The sequence below is a fragment of the Panthera leo genome, chromosome B4 (assembly GCF_018350215.1).
Source record: "Panthera leo isolate Ple1 chromosome B4, P.leo_Ple1_pat1.1, whole genome shotgun sequence".
In the NCBI taxonomy this organism is placed as follows: domain Eukaryota; kingdom Metazoa; phylum Chordata; class Mammalia; order Carnivora; family Felidae; genus Panthera; species Panthera leo.
The window spans coordinates 27,143,467-27,163,303 of NC_056685.1; the positions used below are offsets into that span (position 1 = coordinate 27,143,467).

A 19,837-nucleotide genomic window follows, 5' to 3' on the forward strand; every position below is an offset into this window, starting at 1 on the left:
TCCCAAATTTACGTGAGCTCAGAGTACTCCTGGGGGTCCGTATTAGGTAACATTCTTTGATGTTAGGATACTTAGGGTACACGTGCACCAGCAATCACAGTGCCACTGGACAAGTGGGAAATAAAGGAGATACAAAATGCACTAGGGTACAAAAATGGAGTCCAAATGGATCACAGACCCTAAAACCATGAGACTCTTAGAAAAAAAGCATAACTGTAAATCTCTCTGATCTTGCATTAAGCAATGGTTTCTCAGCTAGAACATCAAAAGCACAAGTGACACAAGAAAAAGAAAGACACCGGCCTTCACCAAAATGTAAAGCTTCTGTCCTTCATGGACTGCTTCAAGTAAAGAAGCAACCTAAAGAATAGGAGAACATACCTGCAAATCCTATCTCTGATAAGAGATTTGCACCCAGCATGTAAGAAGAGGTATTACCGCCCACCAAGAAAAAGACAAATAACCTAGTTTAAAAAGTGGCAAAGAATTAAAATAGACATTTGCCCCCAAACAGAGGTATGAATGGCCAATCAGCACATGAAAAGATGCTCCATGTCATGAGATATCAGGGAAACGCAAACCCAAACTACCATTGAGACGTCAGTTCCCACCCACTCGGAGGACACGGTCAAAAAAACAATAACAAGTGTTGCTGAGGATGCGGACCGATCGGAGCCCTCCTGCATCGCTGGTGGGAATGCAAAATGATGCAGCTGCTCTGGAAAACACTTTGGCGGCCCCTGAAAATGCCAAAAATAGAGTTAGCGCCTGACTCGGCCGTTCCACTCCTGGATATATACCTAAGAGTGGAGACCTATGCCCACACAAAAATTTGTACACAAATATTCATGGCAGCATTGTTAATAATAGCCAAAAAGTGGAAGCCACCCAAATGTTCGTGAACCGATAGATGACCCACATGTGGAATATCACTTGGCTCTTAAAAGGAATGATGTAGTGATGCATGCTACCAGACGGATGAACTTGGGAAACATCTCGTTAAATGAAAGAAGCCAGACCCAGAGGTCAAATACTGTGCGATTCCATTGGTAGGAAGTGTCCAGAATGGGCAAATCCAGAGAGACACATACAGCAGATTAATTGTCAGGGGAGGTAATGGGGAGTGACCGCTGATACATATGGTATTGCCTTTTGGGGTTAACGGAAATATTCTAAAATTAGACCGCGATGAAAACTGCACAACTCTGTACACATACTGAAAACCACTGAATGGTACTTAAAATGGTAAAGCATATGTTAGGTGATGATATCTCAATAAAACAGTAGGGGCAGAGATGAGAGGTCCACGAGTTTTGTCAAAGGGCACTAGGGAAGTCTGTCAGAGCTCTCTTGCTTGCAAGTGATAAAACTCAAACTATATTAAGAAACTTTTAAAAGGAAGTGAGAAAGGAATTTGTCGCCTAGCATAGCTGGGAAATCGAGAGGTGCAGCTTGCTTCAAGGCCTCACCAGAGGCACCCAGCAACCACAGACTGTTCCCCTCAGTGCCTAGCAAGTCCAGCAGAAAGAAAGCTGTCCTCCAAAATCCCTAGAGCAATCAAAGGGAAGAATCTGACTGGTGCTGCTTGGAATGCAGAGCTATTTCTGTACCAATTACTGGCAATAAGACAGCTAGCATATTCTAATTGGCTGTCCTAGGTCATGTGACTACCCCTGTGGGTGGGTACTCATGGGGGTGGGGGCGATGGTGATTTACAGTCTTCCAAGGGAATGGAGAATGCAAGCTTGATGTAAAAGGAGAAATGAATTTGCAGGTGAAATAGAATATAGGAAAAAAAAATAGCAAGGGAAGAGAATTCCAGAAGAAGGATTCGTATGATGCCCTTTTGGTTACCTGTGATTTTCATGTCACTTCCCCCCAACCATCAGAGTCCTTCCTGGAGGATTAATAGTAACGATATTAATCTAATAGTTTTACAGTAGTTTTATGTTCTACAATGAAGACTAATCAACTGTATTCTAAAAGGCAATGATTGGTATGAGGAATTAATATAGACTCCAGGTTAGGACTTAAGCCTTACGCAGAACTTCTTGCCTTCGGGATAATTTGGCTCAGCTGGCCTAGTGTAACCCACTCCAAGATCTTCCTTCTGACTTTCTTCTCATAGCTCCCCTCCTTGGCCATCAAAGAAATCGGCACTGCTTCCCCACAGATCTAGTCTGTGCAGCTCAGTGAGTAGAATTAAAACTTTCTTAGTTGCCCAAGGCAGAAACTTGAAATCACCTTTAACTCTTCCCTTGACATGCAACCTATTATCAATTAGTAGAAATGATGCCTTTTACCTGTCTTGAGCATTGCCTTCTCACCTCTATTCCCAAGGCCAATGCAGTGATTTACCTCTTCATGAATTCTTGCTTGGGTGGCCATAATGGCTTCTCCTGGTGTTCCTTCTCCATCTCCTCAATCCATCCTTCATACTCGGCCACAGTGAACTTTTAAAAATGCAAATGGCTACACTTGGGCTTAAAATTCTGCTCTCAAGATGTAGTCCACTGTCAGTTCCCTTGGATGTATATTCCCAAATCCCAAACGAAGTCACCCAAACTTTGGTGCGTAAATAAAAACACCTCCGGGCCCCCAGCTCACAGTGATGGAAACATGGAGCTCTCGTTTATCTTCTTCGTCTCAGAAACCTGAACCAGCCCTGGATCCAACCTTCATTTATTTGTTTCTGACTTGGTCCCAGATGCCTTCAGTATAAATGTGAGGTATATCAAATTGGAAGCATTGACCGCGTCACCGAGAGACAATCAATGTGTTTTCAAGTGAAATAGGCCATTCTGTAGGGCTTGCAAGAAGAATAAGCCAAACCCTGTTAAACTCTCAAGTCCCTCTTTCTCTTTGAGGCTATAAAATAAGTCAAAACTGGACCTGAAGAGAAAGGATTTGTGAGAACAAGTTCCTTGAACAGCTGCGCTAGCAGGCCCTTCCTTCAAAGCAGGAAAGGGCGGGATGCGCCCTTGTCACCTCTAGTTGCACGCAGGTGGCTCCAGGCAACTATTCATAGACTTTAATATGTATCCCTGGTTTGGGGGAATAAGTGACGGAGTAGACTCGACTGGTGTCTTTCTACTGGAAAGTTGAAAATGGGAGAGACAGGCTGGCTAGCTGCTGATGAGCAGATCAAAACAGAGGTGGGCACCTGGCCTCAGCCTGCATAGCTAGACTTCGTTGGGACAGACGAAGTAGGATGCTTCCATGGCCCTGATGCGGGCCATGAGCAAGAGGAAGCCAATGATGACAGCTTAGGATCAGTTATTAAAGCCTCCCGGGGTGGGAGGGGAGGCTTCATTTTAGGTGCTACAGAAAGAGTAAATGACCAGCTAAACTAGAGAAACATCTACCCAGGTAAGAGATCTCTGGAGTCAGGAGAGGGAGTAGGGTTGAGAGAAATGGGATCTCCAAAGAACGTGAAAAAGTGTCCCTTCCGATAGGGAGCTTTCAACAACTGTCAACATTCGGAAAGCACAGAGCCATCTTAGGATGGCGTCCGTGAAGAAAAAACTTTCTTATTCCCGTGACCTGTCCTCCACCCCTGAACCAGCACCAGCCTGAGCGATAAAAGGTGGGGGAGAAGACGGAAAAAAACAGTCAGGAGATTTTCTGTGGAAGGCCAGACAATAAACATGTTAGGCTTTGGGGGGGGGGGGGGGGCGGGCATCCAGTCTCTGATGTAGCTACTGAATTCCGCTGTTGTAGTGTGAAAATAGCCAGAGATGATCTTTCAATGAATGGGTGTGGCTGACTTCTAGTGAAACTTCATTTACAAAAGCAGGAAGATGGAGCTCATGGCCCATACTTTCCAGATCCCTGTCCTCCCTACACTGTAGGTTTCAGGAGGGGAGGAGCTTTGTTTGGTTATTATTGTATCTGAAATGCACATTGTAGATAGCAGCAGTTTCTCGGTTACCTATAATGCAGATCTGGTTAAATACAATGAATCCTTTTGTTATCTTTCCATTAGGACCCAAGAGAAAACAGCCAGTATCCTTGGAGAGAGGAAACTAAACTAAAAGATACTGGACTGTAGTCAAAGGGCTTCTTTCTGTGAGGGTAAGCCACATAGTATGGGAGCACAGCAGAGCAGGTAAGCTTGTATAGGTTACAAAGAAGGCATATTCTAGCACATTAAACGCTATGCATAGGCTTATAACTACATCACAGAAATGTAAGCTTCCCATTGGACGTGGTTTATCTTCTTTATCTTTTCAAGACTGACTTAGCACCATATCCTGTACATAGGGGACAAAGCTAAAGGGAAGACTAAATAAAAGAAGGTCAATGCCATTTATAAACAGCCAAAGGGATGTTCAAAAATGCATGTATGATTGAAGACAGATCTTTCCTGAGAAAATTCTGTTAATTAAAGGTGTGGTAGTAGAAGAAGGAAAGAAGCACCATCTGATGCCAAAGAAGCAGTTTTATCATTTGGAAGCTTATTATAATTTTAATTTAGTCCAGGTATGACAGCAAGACATTGTGTTAATGACACACACTTTTACAGGGATCCTTTTCGTTGACCGTGTTGGTAGCACAGGTTCTATCAGCATTGAGCTGCTGAGATCTCTGGGCTACATAGAAATGCTAGGTGCGTACTTGAATTGTTCAGATCCAATTAAAATTAACTACATACCTACTTTTCTCTGGGCAGGGGGATATAGCATACTGCCTGGGGGCACCAGCTCTGAAGCCAGACTGCCCAGATGTGACCACGGGCTCCACCACTCACTAGCTATGAGGCCTGGAGAAACTTAACCTCTCTATATCTTAACCTCAGTTTCCCCATCTGTAAGATGGAGAAGAAAAATAATTGCTTCACCAGAGGTTGTTACGAGGATTAAATAGAGAGTATGTGTTCAGTCCTTAACACAGTGCCCAGCCCATAGTAAGCGCTAAAAAAATATTAGCTATGATTATCATCCTATTTAATTTATCCTCACAATATTGCACTGACTTTGGTGTGATTACCATATCGTACCAAAGAGGAAGCTGAGGCTCAAATGGTTACGTCCCAGAAGTCATCAGTGGCCCATAGTCAAGGATAACTGGGTCAAGTTCATCACACCAGGAAGCCTCCCGGAGGAGGGCTGGGTCAAGTGCCATTATATGTGTGTCTCTAGCTTTGGTTCCAAATTTGCTTTAAAAAAGAATCTAATCCCTGTACTACACCATTTCCATCTCCTCTAAAAGTTAAAATTATTTATGAGAACTTCCAGGTAGACTTTCCATTAAAAGTACTAGATTTTCCTCTATAACAAAAGAAAAACTTATTATTCGAAAATAGCATTGCTTTGTTAGGAAGTGTAATAATAGTCATCGTTTTGTGTAGTGTCCCTGGCTGCTATTCAAAGCCAAGCCCACTATCCTTTCATTGTTTTTTCTTTAAATCAGGAAAGACCTGAAATTTGGCTCTGAAAATTTCCTTAATTTGTAAGAAGAAATATTCCCCTGGAAGTCCAGTTGTTATGACCAAAGAGGAAAAACAAAGCTCTAACAAGAAATGACCAGCACTGAAACCACGGGGTTTTCAGAATTAAATTGTTGAATTTGTGTCACATCCTTTCTTGGCCATTCTCTAGACATCTCTGCCAAAACTAACAAAAATCACTGCTTCAAGCAAAAATCTTCATAGGTAGTGACACTGATAATACCTCCCCATGCAGAGCCTCAGGGAAGCATCTGGATGGAGCTCAAAGACAGGGATGTGCTGAATCATTCCCCCAGGGAGGGGATTTCTTTAAAGCAGTTTCAGACAGAAGAATAGTCACCCTCTGACCTCTGAACAGCTTTCTCTGGCAATTTCCAGAATGTCTGCTTCCAGAAACATTTCTTCCTTTGTTTCACCCCCCATCAAAAAGCACTTACACAACACTCATTCACCTCTGGGGAAGCATCAAAGATGCAGGGGAAAAAATCATACATATGGTCCCTGTAGCCTTGGAATTTATAATCTGAGATGCAGACACGTGTAAAAAGGGTACACAGACAAGAAGAGGTATTATGCCAATACATGGCCAGACAGTAAATTACAGAACTTACCTTCTACCTACCTAATCTACTTATTCTCCTTCTGCCTCAATTTCCTCTTTTTCTTTTAATTGAGAGAGAGAGAGAGAGAGAATGAGAATGAGTGAAGGAGGATGGAGAGAGAGAGAGAGAGAGAGAGAGAGAGAGAGAGAGAGAGAATCTCAAGCAGAGTCTCTGCTCAGCATGGAGCCCTACTCAGGGCTCAATCCCACACAACTCTGGGATCATGACCTGAGCCGAAATCGAGTCAGATGCTTGACCTACTGAGCCTCCCAGGCGCCCCTAAGTTTCTTCCTTATAACTGAGGGAGGTAGGGATTCCATCGGGCACTAACACTGTATGAGCTTAGGATGCATAAACCTCGAAACTGAAGAAAGTCACCCACACTCAAGTAATTCTCTGTCCAGGCAGATAAAGGGAATCCACAAGCTGCATAGACTGTAGACGAGACAAGCCTGCCTAAACTGTCAGAATGACAGAAGAGATGGCTCTGGGCCCCAAAGTAAGAGACAGGGAAATATAATTTTCAAAGGTTTAGAATGAACTTGTATCAAAGTGTTAACTCGTTAGTGAGAACCAGGAGGCCAGTCAAAGCTGGTTCGAAGAATATTTGAGAAAACGAGTTTTTATAGCACTGAAGAAAGAATTTTGGACTAAGATTTCTAGGGTAGGTTCAAAAGTGGTTCATGTCCAGAGGTCAAAAAAAAAATCACCATGTGGAGTTTCAGGCAAAATTTTAAGAGTTAACACATTGCTTTAGAGAGTCTGGGCCCCAGTCAAGGGGCCAAACAACAGGGAAACCCATCAATAATAAAATATTCCCTGGGTGGGCCTGTTGGGTGCGCTCCAGTGGAAAGACTTCATTTTCCTCGCTCCCAAATTTTGGGTAGAACTGGGGGTCACAAATGATCTCCAAGAATAACACACACACACACACACACACACACACACACACACACACAAAAGAGGCTGCTCCCCCTGCATTTTTGTCTTAATTAATTTACCTAAGTATAGAAAGAAGGGTCAATAAAATACATAAGCTTCAGTGAGGATGGTCAGAAAACACAGAATCGTAGAATGACACTCACAAGATGTTTGCGATTTCATAAGCGATCTGGGTTGCATTTTCAATGGTCTCTATCACCTCTCTTATTCCGTAGTGTTTTCTCTCTTTCGTTTTAGGATTTTCTTTTTTCATTGACTCTTCTTCTGCAAGCTAGGAAACCATACCTAAGAAATTCATCTCCACTGGTTTCACCTGGAGGAGCTACACATTTGAGTGAATTCTTCTCTCTTTTTCTCTAGGTCCCCCAAATCTGCAAAGGTCCCTGGCTGCCAGGAAGTGACCTTCTTTACTGGTAGGAGGACTCTGCAAGTTATAGAACAGATATCAGATGAGTTTCCTAGAAAGGTTTTATGAGTGTTAGTCCCACATAGAAAGCACGGCTATTATCCCTTGGTGGTGAGTTTAGCATACCTGATAATTTTTTTTTTTTTTAAGAGAGCGTGTGCACGTGCAGGGGAGAGTGGCAGCAAAAGAGAGAGAGAGAGAGAGAGAGAGAGAGAGAGAGTGAGAATCTTGAGGCGCCATGCTCAGTGCAGAGCCTGACACAGGGCTTGATCCCATGACCTTGTGATCATGACCTGGGGTGAAATCAAGGGTCAGATGCTCAATCGTCTGAGCCACCCAGGCACCCCTGATTAAATAAAATTTATTTGTAAACATGACCTTCCAGGTATAACCTTTGCTATATAATTATTTTTTCTAATTAGATCCAGGTTAAAAAAAAAGATTCTTAATGAGACTCTACAAATAACTGTATTATCATGAAAAGGAAAGAAACTCAATAAAAGAATTTTCCCTGAATTCTGAGAGGTCAAGGAAAACAACCGACATGTTTCATTTTAATTGTAAAAGCACCACCTACCCTACTAAGTGTTAAAGAAAGCTATAAGGGAAGAGAAAGAAACAACAATAAAACAGCCTGATTACAAAGGAGGCAAAGGATTTGAATAGACTTTCCTCCAAAGAAGAGAAACAAGTGGCCAGTACGCACCTGAGAAGATGCTCAAGTTCACCAGTCATTTGGGCAACGCAGAGCAAAACCGCAATCAGATACCGCTTCGCCCCCCCCACCCCCCATGATGGATTTAAAAAAACAGAAACTAAGGTGTGCTGGTAAGCGAACTGGAACGCTCGCATTACTGGTGGAAATGTAACAGGGCGCCGCTGCTGTAGACACAGCCGGGCATTCCTCAAAAAAATTAAACACAGAATTACCATATCATCCAGCAATTCTACTTCTGGGTTTATACACAAAAGAAGGGAAAGCAGGGACTCAAACACATATGTGCACGCCCAGGTTCACAGCAGCATTATTCACAGTAATAGCCAAAAGGTGGAAACCCGAGTGTCCCGTCGACAGTTGAATGGGCACACGGAATGTGATACAGACATCCAACGAATTATTATCTGGCCCTACAAAGGGAGTACACTGTGACGCAGGCTACAACATGGCTAACCCTTGGGGACATCATGCTAAGTAAAATAAGCCAGTCACAAAGGACAAATACTGCGCGATCCCACTTACATGAGGCCTCTAGAGTAGTGAAGCTCCCGGAGACAGAAAGTAGAATGGCAGATGCCAGGGGCTGGGGGGAATGAGGAAGTAGAAGGTAGTGTATAAAATAAGGAGAGAGTTTTCGTTTGGGGTGATGAGAATGTTCCGAAGAGGCAGAGGCACAGTGGTAATGGTTGCAAACAAATGTGAGTGGACTTAACACCACTGAATTGTACACTTAAACGTGGGTAAAATGCTAGCATATTTTACCACAATAAAATGCCATTGTATTTTCCCTAAAGGGAAAGCACAAATTGACACAAAATGCAGGCATGTGTGGGCATCCAGGACCCGTGGCGTATTTAATGTGAATGCGCATACGGCCGCTGAATTATCTGATAATAAAACCCAAAGGAACAGCTTCTCTGTAGTGCATAAAAATAATAGGCACAAATATCTACACACATACATACAGAACTGATTACACAGCTTGCAGGGCTTAGGGCAAAATGAAAATGAGGGCCTCTTATTAAAAATATGTATATGCGTATACACACATACATATATATCTGATTCAGTAAAAGGTATTTTTAAAGATGACATGCCAGGCATGACCTTGGTTGCCAAATTATTTGGTCTAATTATATCCCGGTAAAAAGAAGGTCACATTTCCAAAATGAAGTTGGCTCCATGTTTCAATGGGCTAGCTTATTTAAAAACTCTTCAGGTATCCAAACACCGTCCGTTCATGACTTTGATTTAATATTAAGCTAAGGTTTTACTTTTAACTAAGGACGTTGAGAATTATATTTAAGCTGATACACTACAGAAAGGATACGGTAATAGTTGATGTAAAACTTGTCAGAACTCTCATTCAGATTAGTGAACGCTAAATTTTACGCTTCTCTTAATTTTAACCGTGACACAGAAGTGATGTTCATGGGATCTATAATCCACTGGAGCCTCAGGAGAGGCAGTTCCTGAGACTACGCAGCACGCGAGGCCCTTCTTGGGCAAGTGAGCCCTTTTGGGTCTTTATGTGGAACAATCTCTAAAGCTGCCAAATGTTCAAAATGTTAAAAACACGAATGCATAATAACAGCGTAAACGCGTCAAAGATTCCTTTTACTCATTCATGAAGGAACAGGCAGGGAGACAAGCTGACTGAAGGAGCATCTGAAGTATGGTGTTAAAGCCACTGAAGAAGAATGTGGGATAAGACAGCTACTGGGTTAGATTTTCAAAATTAGTGTATGTCCCTCCATAACCATACCCTTTGGGGTCATCTTTTCTACCAGGCAGAAATCATTCGTGTCTCCATCTGGCGGCATGAATCTCCAAGTAACCAGTGGATCCACGTCCTGATCAATAGCAAACGGTGAGCCAAGCGAGGGTACGCATCATTGAAGAGTCCTTGGAAGAGCCTTCGTATCAAACTCCAGCACGGCAGTGAAAGGACACGCGTTCCTCCCTTGCCTTATTTTCACGTCGTGGGTAACTGTTCTTAGCAAGGCAGGCGGCTGGTGCAGTTCGAAGAAGGAAGGGTGAGCAGGTGAGCCCAGCACGAGAAGGCAGATGGCTGAGGAGGCACGGGCGTAACAGGAGTGTCCTCGTAAGATGGCCCTTGGATCTGCAAGGCCCAAGGCGGCACGGTTTCCTGGAAGAGAGCTGCGCTGTCTGCACCGACAAGGGGAAAGCTGTGGCACGACCTGGGAGCTGACTGGCCCAGAGCTCCTCAGGCAGGACCCTCAGAACCGCTCCGAGAGCTTTCTTACTCCGATTCCTCTCTGACCTGAACAGTCAGTGCGGGTCTGTGTCAAATGGACTTCTAACGTGTGGTCTAGAAAAGGCATTCCCACCACTTTGCTCCGGTGCGCAGGGTGAAGGAATGCCAAACCACTGCCCCCTTGGAAGGGACCCCCGTGAGCCTTCCTTTGCTTGAGGAGGGCTGTCCCGGAGGCTCTCCCACTGCACACGGAGCTTGCTTCCCGATTCTGTCCACATCTCTACCCTCACCGCAATACCTCATGCCAAACAATACTCTGCAGCTCAAATTCACCAGCCCCGTGCCAAAGACAACCCCCTGTGGCCCCCACCGCATCACAGCCCACACCCCTCAGGCTCTCTGCCTGCCTGTCTAATGCTTTCTGTCTCATCTGACAGCCCACAGGTCCTTGTCCTTGTCAGTCCCTCCCTGACACTGCTCAGTCTGTCCTCTTCTGAGCATGCTCAGCTGCTTTTCTCCACCACCAGGCATCTCTTGGCTCTAGGTACCTCCCCCCTCTGACTAGCTCCCCGCTCTGTGTAATCCCACACCTCCAGCAGCTCCATCCCACCGTCCCAAAGTACTCGGCTTTCGGCTTCTCTGTGTTCTACATCTTTCTTGGCTAAGGCTTGAGGCTTCCCCCTCCACTCTGCTTCAGGAACACATCCCGTTCTCCCCAGGGTTTCAAACGCACACCAGGTGGCCTGTGGATTAGACCTATGGTTCCCTGGGGTTATTCAGGACTTTGGGCCATTTCCAGATTGTCTTTGCAGCTGTAGCTTTCCCAGGCTGGCTGCAAGTTCCGCACATGACCCAAGGCTGGAGTGGGATTAAATGTGGAACCCCTCCCTCTGCCCAGGTGTCTACCTGCACCTCAGGGCCCTGGGGCTGGATCCTTGGAATCACTTCATCACCTTAGGTTCCCAGAATCCCAGAACAACCCTCTGTGATTCTCAGGACAGCTCTAAGACGGATCCAGGCTTCTTTCTTTTCAATCGGCCTTTCCAATTTTTGGAAAAGGCAGAGATATAATTAGGGGAAGTATCTGTGCCTGTCATCCAAAGCTTTTAGAAAAACCCACACAGGCAAGAGCTGTGTTCACCACTTCTCCTGGCCTGTCAGGGACCAAAGAGGTAAACAGAGGGAAAAGGAGATGCCTTTCTGGCTTCCCTCCCTCGCCCCCAGCCAGCCCCAACTCTTCAGGCTACCAGGGGAACCCTCACGGGGCACAAGCTCCCACGATCCCTTTAGCATCAGCTCTCGGCTACACACAGGCCGCGACAAGTATTTGGGGAGCCTTTCCTCTGATGCTTCCAAAGGAATCCAGAGGCCCTGTCCGTCCTGCTGGTCTTCCCCCAGGAAGGGTAGTTGTAGGGCTCGGAGCTGCTGGCCAAAAACTTACAGCTCAGGTTTGAGTCCCAGCTGTAGCATCTAACGGTCATGTGAATTTGAACGACTGACTCGTAACTTACCTCATCCACAGAGGGAATATTGTCAAGGCCCGTCATACAGCAGAGGTGTTCTGAGAACCAAAGGAGGTTTCAATCACTTGGCAGACAATAAGCATTAGAGACATCTTAGTATTACCATTCATGGTAACAACACAATCAAGAATCATAGTAACATTTTAGGTATATCCTTGATACGCTAATTGTAATAACCTCTATTCTCTGAATGCCTATCGTGATAACAGATCTTAACAGGTTCTCAGTCCCCCATAGACTCCCTTTTCTTAACCTCACACAGTGAGCCTCTATTTCCCCATTTCTCTTGCCCAGGCAAGACATGCATTATTTCCTGAGGATTTTTGTTTGTCGCACCTTCTTTCCCACTTCCTCCCTAAATTCTCTCCGAAGACCCACACCTTGGACGGGGGGGCAGAGTTCCATACCATCGAGGCACGCCTCAACCCACTCTGTCCCTCCGTCCGGTGCGGCAGTTCCTTCCTCAGCTCCAGTGTCACCATGGCACCTCCCAAGGTGCACGGGCATCACACGGAGCAAAGGTTTTGTGACCAGGCACATTCTCGGAAATTAAAGTTCTTTTGCTTCGCTTGGAGAGACTTTTCAGACTTGAATGCCCTGACATACATCACAAATTTCCAAGCGAAGGATGTAGAATGCTACTTCCCAAACCCATCTGGCCCTGGAACCCTTTTTTTTCCGGCACAGTATCTCACGGGGTCTGTGTCCCAGTGTGGACGCTCGTCTTCCCACATCAATGGGGATCGCTCTTCTGATCCTCTGCCAGACAAAATCTCACCCTGCAGAGAGGTTTCCTTCCACACTGAGCACCCAGCGCTGCCCGGCTCGCAGTCCTGTCATCCCCCGCCAACCTTAGCAAAAAAAGCCAAGGATATACTGTGGTGGGGGGTGGAGGAATGCAAGCAGGACTAAGTGCACAGGTCCCTCTGGCACCAGCCTCTCTAGAGAGAAAAATCCCAATCTGCCAGCGGGTCTAGACCTATGGGCTCCTTGGCCCTGGAGACCACCCAGAGAAATTCCTATCCTTGACAGATGAGGAGAGATTTATCATCCCATCCCAAGCAAGCAAGAAAACACTGATCTCCTGGGTAGAAAGGGGAAATTCCACCTTTCCTCTGAAACCGGTTTGGGAATTTCAATCCTACTTGGGGATCTGGGTTTCTCCTTCAATTTAAGTTTTCATTTCAGCTTGCATGCAAACCATGTGTTGGCTGTGTGCCAGGTGCTCTGCTAGTCCCTGAGGAAGCCAAGGCTGCAAGAAAATTGTCACCAGGGGAGCACGATTTGCCCTTGAAGGGCCTGGTACACATGTCTTCTTTGTCTTGCCTTCTGTCTAACAGAGATTCTCGGAGCAGCCTTAGTTGTTGGGGGAACCAGAGCCTTGTCAGGCCACCGGGGGCCATCGTCCCTTTCTGCTGTGATGCTATGCCCGAGGGATAAGTCTGCAACAAATAGCCTAATTGCTCTCTGCTGACAACCCATGGCCGGGGGCAGAGATAACTTACCGTGAAGTTGCAAGAGCCTCTGCCCTGCACAAGCCCCTTCCAAGACCATGCCCCTGACATTGCATTTATAATTTAGTTTCTTTCCCTTATTCCTCAACAGAGTAAGTACTGACTTCACAAATCCCATCTCCACCTTTGGTGGGTGAGAGGCCCACACCTTTCTAATTTGGTCCCATTTCATGGAAAGTTACTGGACCAGAAGATGGTTCTGGAGTTGATGGAACATGACAGAGGTTCCTGTGATCAGCTCTCAGTTGGGTACATTTGCGGAGAAGACTGTTTCCTGGCCAGGCACTGGAGTTGCTGGGACTGAGTCACTGGGACGGCCCCAGCACAGCCATGTGCACCATGGGACAACCGAAAGCCAGCCTGTGACCTTGAGCAAGCCAGGGTGCTCAGAATCCAGCTGGCCAGTGGGCCGAGCCATAGAATGAATGACTCTTTTCCTACCCAACCTCACTTTCAGGAAAGCTCTAGTGAATATTAGGAGTCGTCCAGCCCTTCTCACCCTGTTACTGTATGTGTATATTTCCCCCCAGACCTTATTTTTTTTTCTTGACATTGTGCAACTCATCATGGAGCTTCCACAGAGAGCAAGTAGCCAGCAGAGACATAAATAATGACCAGTGTTCCCCATGACAGGACTTCCTAGTCAAGTAACGGTTGTGTGTGACCAGCTTGGGACTCGTGCCCTTTGCCTCAAGCATTCTGACCAGGGTCAGCTTCCTGGGGCTCAGCCCCCCTTTGTGTCCTGAAACTTCAAAGCAAAATGCTTCATTGTCTCAGGCATGTCAGAACTCACTGGATTCTCTTTAAAGTTCTCTATAATCCATTTCCCCCACTTGTCGCTTCTAAGATAAAACAAGGTTCTCTAACCTTTTGCTGTAAAGCACGTTGGACAAGAAAATCCAACCAACGGTTTCAGGGCAGTCATTTATTTGCGCTCTTCCCCATCCCTTTGGGGATTAAAACAGAAAACAAAATCCATTCTACTGACCAACAGAGCAGCTTCTCTGGAAGCATGAGATGGTTCTGTGGGTGGAGAGCCAGTGCCGGGGAGACAGGCGGCTCGCTGCTAAGCAGAGCCGCCGCCCTATAAAATAGGAGAGAGCCCCAATAAAAAGGCGGGCTTTGAAAAAGAACCCCCAGGGCCAGGCCTACTTGGTGGGAAACAGATGTGCTTGTGACGGAAGGGGGTCTGTGGGCCCCGTCTCTCACTCCCCTAACAGTACAGCTGCGCCTCATGCCTCGCTGGCAGGCCCCGCGTGGAGCCAGGGCCTGAGAGAATTGTCCCTTGCAGCCGTCAGTTACTGGCTGGGTGACTGGACATTCCCTGAGCTATGACCCTAATAAAAGTGTTCCCAATTAACAGGGAGAAGGGAAGGGACTTCAGATCCAGTACTTGGAAGGGACAGTTAGGAAAACATGTCTTAAAAGTGCATCCTCCTCTGCTTTGAGGGAAAAAGAATTGATAGCTTTCTGTCTTCACTGTTGAAGTCCTCTCTCTACAGAAAAGAAAGAAGTCTTCACGGACAAATTCTTCCCACATCAGTCTGCCTCCTGTCTGCTCCTTAACTGAACAAGGGTCACATTCTGCACTCAGCCACCCTCCGGCTGCTAAGACATGTGGGCTTCTTCTCAAGTTGGTCGTCGGGTCCGGGACCGGGGCACTGTCCTTGTCCTCTACATCGTGGGCCGGAGGTCACTGCTCATGCCAGCAGCTGTATCCACGTTCAGAAGACCTACTTCCGGTTCATGCTGTCTTTATGATACATTATATTTTTACACGAATGTTGACAGTCTCCCGGTTTTCTCCTCGGTTTACACTGCTGAGACGGAACCCGGGTCCTCATCCCGTCCCAAGTCCGCGACACAATGTTTACTCTGATTCTGTTCAAGCCTGTCTCCATATGGAGGTTCGGTTGATAGAGGTACCGTCTTCTTCGTCCCCCTTTTGACTTTGACCTTGTTTTTCTCTGTGCCACCTACCATACAGTGAGCACCTGCTCTGAGCCAGGCACCACGCTAACCGAGCATTACACACTCACTCGGTCTAATGCTCGGTCGCAACCAACCTCCATCAGAGAGGGAGGCGGTCTGAGCCCAGACAGGGCCTACAGCTAAGCCTGGTCTGTCCAGCTCCGGAGGCAGAGCTCCAGCCACTGACTGCAACAGCTTTACTCTCCTGCTGCCCCACTTACGAGCACAGCAGAAGGAACAGAGTTATCGGGAGAGGATCATGAAAGGTCCACACTCTAAGGGATCCCTGTGCCCCCAGACTAGTGCCATCTTCATTATACAACCAGAAGGAGTGAGTGCCAAACCGGCTTGCTCAGGGCCAGCCAACTTATTAACTGAAGATGGAGAGATAAGGTGGAGATCTAACAATGTTTCCAGCTCGTGATGCCTCTGGGAGAAACTTTATGGGGAAGATGCTGGAAACCATGACTGAAATTTGGGACTGAGGTTTGTATACGGATTGGTTTTTCCATGCTTCTCCTCTTCCCACATGGTGGAAACACTGACAGCTGTACAAGCACCCCATAAAAATACGGGATTTCTGCATGGAAGGTAAATAACATTGGAAGCTACTCTCTAACAGCCTTGTGGCTTTTCACATAATGTCTCCTGTAACTGTCCTTTACCTGCCCCACCTGTGACAACTGAGGTGACAGTAGCCTCATCTTTTTTTTTTTTTTTTTTTTTTTTAATTTTTTTCTTTTTCAACGTTTATTTATTTTTGGGACAGAGAGAGACAGAGCATGAACGGGGGAGGGGCAGAGAGAGAGGGAGACACAGAATCGGAAACAGGCTCCAGGCTCTGAGCCATCAGCCCAGAGCCTGGCGCGGGGCTCGAACTCACGGACCGTGAGATCGTGACCTGGCTGAAGTCGGACGCTTAACCGACTGCGCCACCCAGGCGCCCCAGCCTCATCTTTTTTTTAATCTTTTTTATGTTAATTTTAATTTTTTTAAATTTACATCCAAATTAGTTAGCATATGGTGCAACAATGATTTCAGGAGTAGATTCCTTAATGCTCCTTACCCGTTTAGCCCATCCCCCCTCCCACAACCCTTCCAGCAACCCTGTTTGTTCTCCATATTTATGAGTCTCTTATGGTTTGTCCCCCTCCCTGTTTTTATATTATTTTTGTTTCCCTTCCCTTATGTTCATCTGTTTTGTCTCTTACAGTCCTCATATGAGTGAAGTCATAGGATTTTTGTCTTTCTCTGACTAATTTCACTTGGCATAATACCCTCCAGTTCCATCCACGTAGCTGCAAATGGCAAGATTTCATTCTTTTTGATTGCCGAGTAATATATATATATATGCCACATCTTCTTTATCCATTGATCCATCAATGGACATTTGGGCTCTTTCCATACTTTGGCTATTGTTGATAGTGCTGCTATAAACATGGGGGTACATGTGTCCCTTCGAAACAGCATACCTGTATCCCTTGGATAAATGCCTAGTAGTGCAATTGCTGGGTCGTAGGTTGGTTCTATTTTTAGTTTTTTGAGGAACCTCTATACTGTTTTCCAGAGTGGCTGCACCAGCTTGCATTGCCACCAACAATGCAAAAGAGATCCTCTTTTGGCATCCTCGCCAACATCTTGTTGCCCGTTGGCCATTATGCCAGGTGTCAGGTTGTATCTCATTGTGGTTTTGATTTGTGTTTCCCTGATGATGAGTGATGTGGAGCATTTTTTCATGTGTCGGTTGGCCATCTGGATGTCTTCCTTGGAGAAGTGTCTATTCATGTCTTTTGCCCATTTCTTCACTGGATTATTTGTTTTTTGGGTGTTGAGTTTGAGAAGTTCTTTCTAGATTTTGGATACTAACCCTTTATCTGATATGTCATTTGCAAATATCTTCTCCCATTCTATCGGTTGCCTTTTAGTTTTGCTGATTGTTTCCTTTATTGTGCAGAAGATTTTCATTTTTATGAGGTCCCAGTAGTTCATTTTTGCTTTTGTTTCCTGTTTGCTTCCAGAGACGTGTTGAGTAAGAAGTTGCTGCGACCAAGATCAAAGAGGTTTTTGCCTGCTTCCTCAGTAGCCTCATCTTTTTATTTAAAATTTTTTTTATTTTTAGAGAGAGTGAGTGTGAGTGAGGGGGAGAGAGACAGAGAGAGAGAGAGAGAGAGAATCTTAAGCAGGCTCCATGCTCAGCATGGAGCCCAACGTGGGGCTTGATCCCACAACCTGGGCATCATGACCTGAGCTGAAATCAAGAGTCGGATGCTCAACCGACTGAGGCTCCCCGGTGCCCCAACAATAATCTCATCTTAACTTGAGATACAGACACTTCACAACACCTGGCCTCACTGCTGACGTCTGGGTTACCCCACAGCACAGGAAAAGCATGGCTGGAAACCAAAGGTATGTGGTGTGACCAAAATAAGCCAGAACTTTTCTGTGTCTCCTCTCTGTCATCCCCTGATGGGGGCACCTAGGTCCCCTCTTCCATAATGTTGGCACCCTACAGCAGAAACTGCTTGCAGTGAATGAAGTTCTCTCCATGTTTAGAGGGGAAACGTATCACGTTCAAAAGTAAGTTGAGTCCCCTTCCCAATCTTGGACCCAAGATTGAATCCAACCTCTTCACCCCCTTCAGCTGATCTCAGGCTAATTCCTCAAGCTCAAGTCCTAACTATATTTGCTCCTGGACCCTTTGCTGATAACCCAGTCCACAGCGATGTGCCCCCCACCTCCAAATCTCTCTGAACTGCTCTGGTATTGAGCCTGAGCTAGCTGGAAAGTTTTTTGTTTATATTTTTGTTTTGTCTTTTTTCTTTTCTTTTTCCTTCCCTTCCCTTCCCTTTTTTTTTCTTTTCTCTTCTTTCTTTTCTTGCCTTCCCTTCCCTTTTCTTTCTTTTCTTTTCTTTTCTTGCCTTCCCTTTTCTTTTCTTTTCCTTTCTTTTCAGTAGCTCCCATCACCACACCTGAATTTGGAGGCCCTTGAGGACCAAAGCCTGGTTCATCTAATACCCAGTATGCCTTATATCTAGCGCAGCTGAGAAAGGTCCTTGGGGATGATCCATCCATGACAACATTGCCATCTGTGCCGTGGTTCCTGTTTCCTGAAAGAGGGAGCCAGTGGCACAGGTTTATAAAGAGTCTGTCTCTCACTAGAACATTGGCACTTGTGGGGCAAAGAAAGCTTTTTATAGATTAAGTGGTGCTGCTTGGGACTTGCGAATGGGGGGCTGGGCCCAGTGAGGGGAAAGAAATGCTTTTTCTCTGCTTCACCTCTGTGTCATGAAGTTGTTCTGGACACTCTCGCCCATGGGGAGGGGGAGGGCATTGACTGCCGGGACAGAAGCTTCTCCAATGGCCTCTGATAGGAAATACAGGCTAAGGGGGTCCCGCAGCAAAGGACTCAGCCTTCCTCGGCCGACTGCCCCAGGGCAAGTCCAGCCTGTTGCTCAGGCTTGTCCGGTGGGGCTTTGGCTTCTTTAATAAACTGTGTGGTAAATCTCACCCCCGCTGACATTTGTTGAGAAGACATTTCATGAAAAGTCCCAGTTGAGAAGGAATGCTGGCTGCGCTCAGGCCACTTCTGAAAACAAGCAGCTGCACAAAACCCCTGGGCGTTTCCGTCCTGTGACCTAAAAGGATGTCACAGGCTGGGCTGCGGACATGAGGTGCTGGGGGAACCACGGGGGACAGTTCACAAGGTGGCCTCTGACACTGAAGTGTGTTTAAGATGGGGATCCTGTTTGGGAGTAAAGGAATCTGGAATGTTCCCCTTAACAGCTAGATTAAACTATGTTGGCTTGTTGGTGTGCAATGAGCCCAGCATGATGTTAGGTGACACTTGAAACCAAAAAAAATACCGATCACTGCCAGAATAAGTATTTAAGAGGCAGGGTTCCTCCGGGCATGCTTAGGGGAGAGACAGATATGACCGAACATGGTCAAAAAAGGCCGGTGGAATTTGTGTAAAGTCTACAAGGATTGTGTACTAAGTACAGGTGTGCGTGTGTGTGTGTGTGTGTGTGTCTGTGGGGTGTATCTGGGGGTGCATCCTAGGACCAGGGCATGGCCTGAGATACACAAGAGGAAATATGCACCATGTTTGGGGGTCTTACACTGTAAGAAGGTATAGCCAGCCAGAGACAAAGGGTGACTAGTAGCAGATAGGCAGAGTTTGTTATGTTGTGGGGCCTTGAATGACAAGCGAGGTAGTTTGGTTTTTCTCCCATGACCAAGGAAGAACTGTGGGGGGCTGGGGCACATGGAACGGAACAGCAGGATAAGGGTTTTGGAGAAAGTCTGAAGGCAGAGTGCAGAGGGCTGCCGTCATGATTTGGGCAGGATGCTAGCCAGCAATGCTGTCCCCGAGACTGCTCAGCAGAGGACAGAGACAGCAAGCATCTGGGAGGAAGATTCAGTCTCCTACTAGCCCTTCCTGGAGAATGTGCTTGTTTCCCTTCCCGCATGACTCCATACACACTCAAGAATTTG

General features: G+C 46.1%; 1 long non-coding RNA gene across 1 annotated transcript in view; it reads right to left on the minus strand.

Annotated features, from left to right (window-relative positions):
* Positions 1-9,715: 9,715 nt before the first annotated feature.
* LOC122224017 overlaps positions 9,716-19,837 on the minus strand; it is a 37,651-nt gene continuing 27,529 nt past the window's right edge. Inside the window, exons 3-4 of the long non-coding RNA XR_006204615.1 lie at positions 11,847-11,896; positions 9,716-10,266 (exon numbers count right to left, since the gene is read on the minus strand). This is a non-coding gene — a long non-coding RNA (uncharacterized LOC122224017). The remainder of the gene's footprint in view (positions 10,267-11,846; positions 11,897-19,837) is intronic.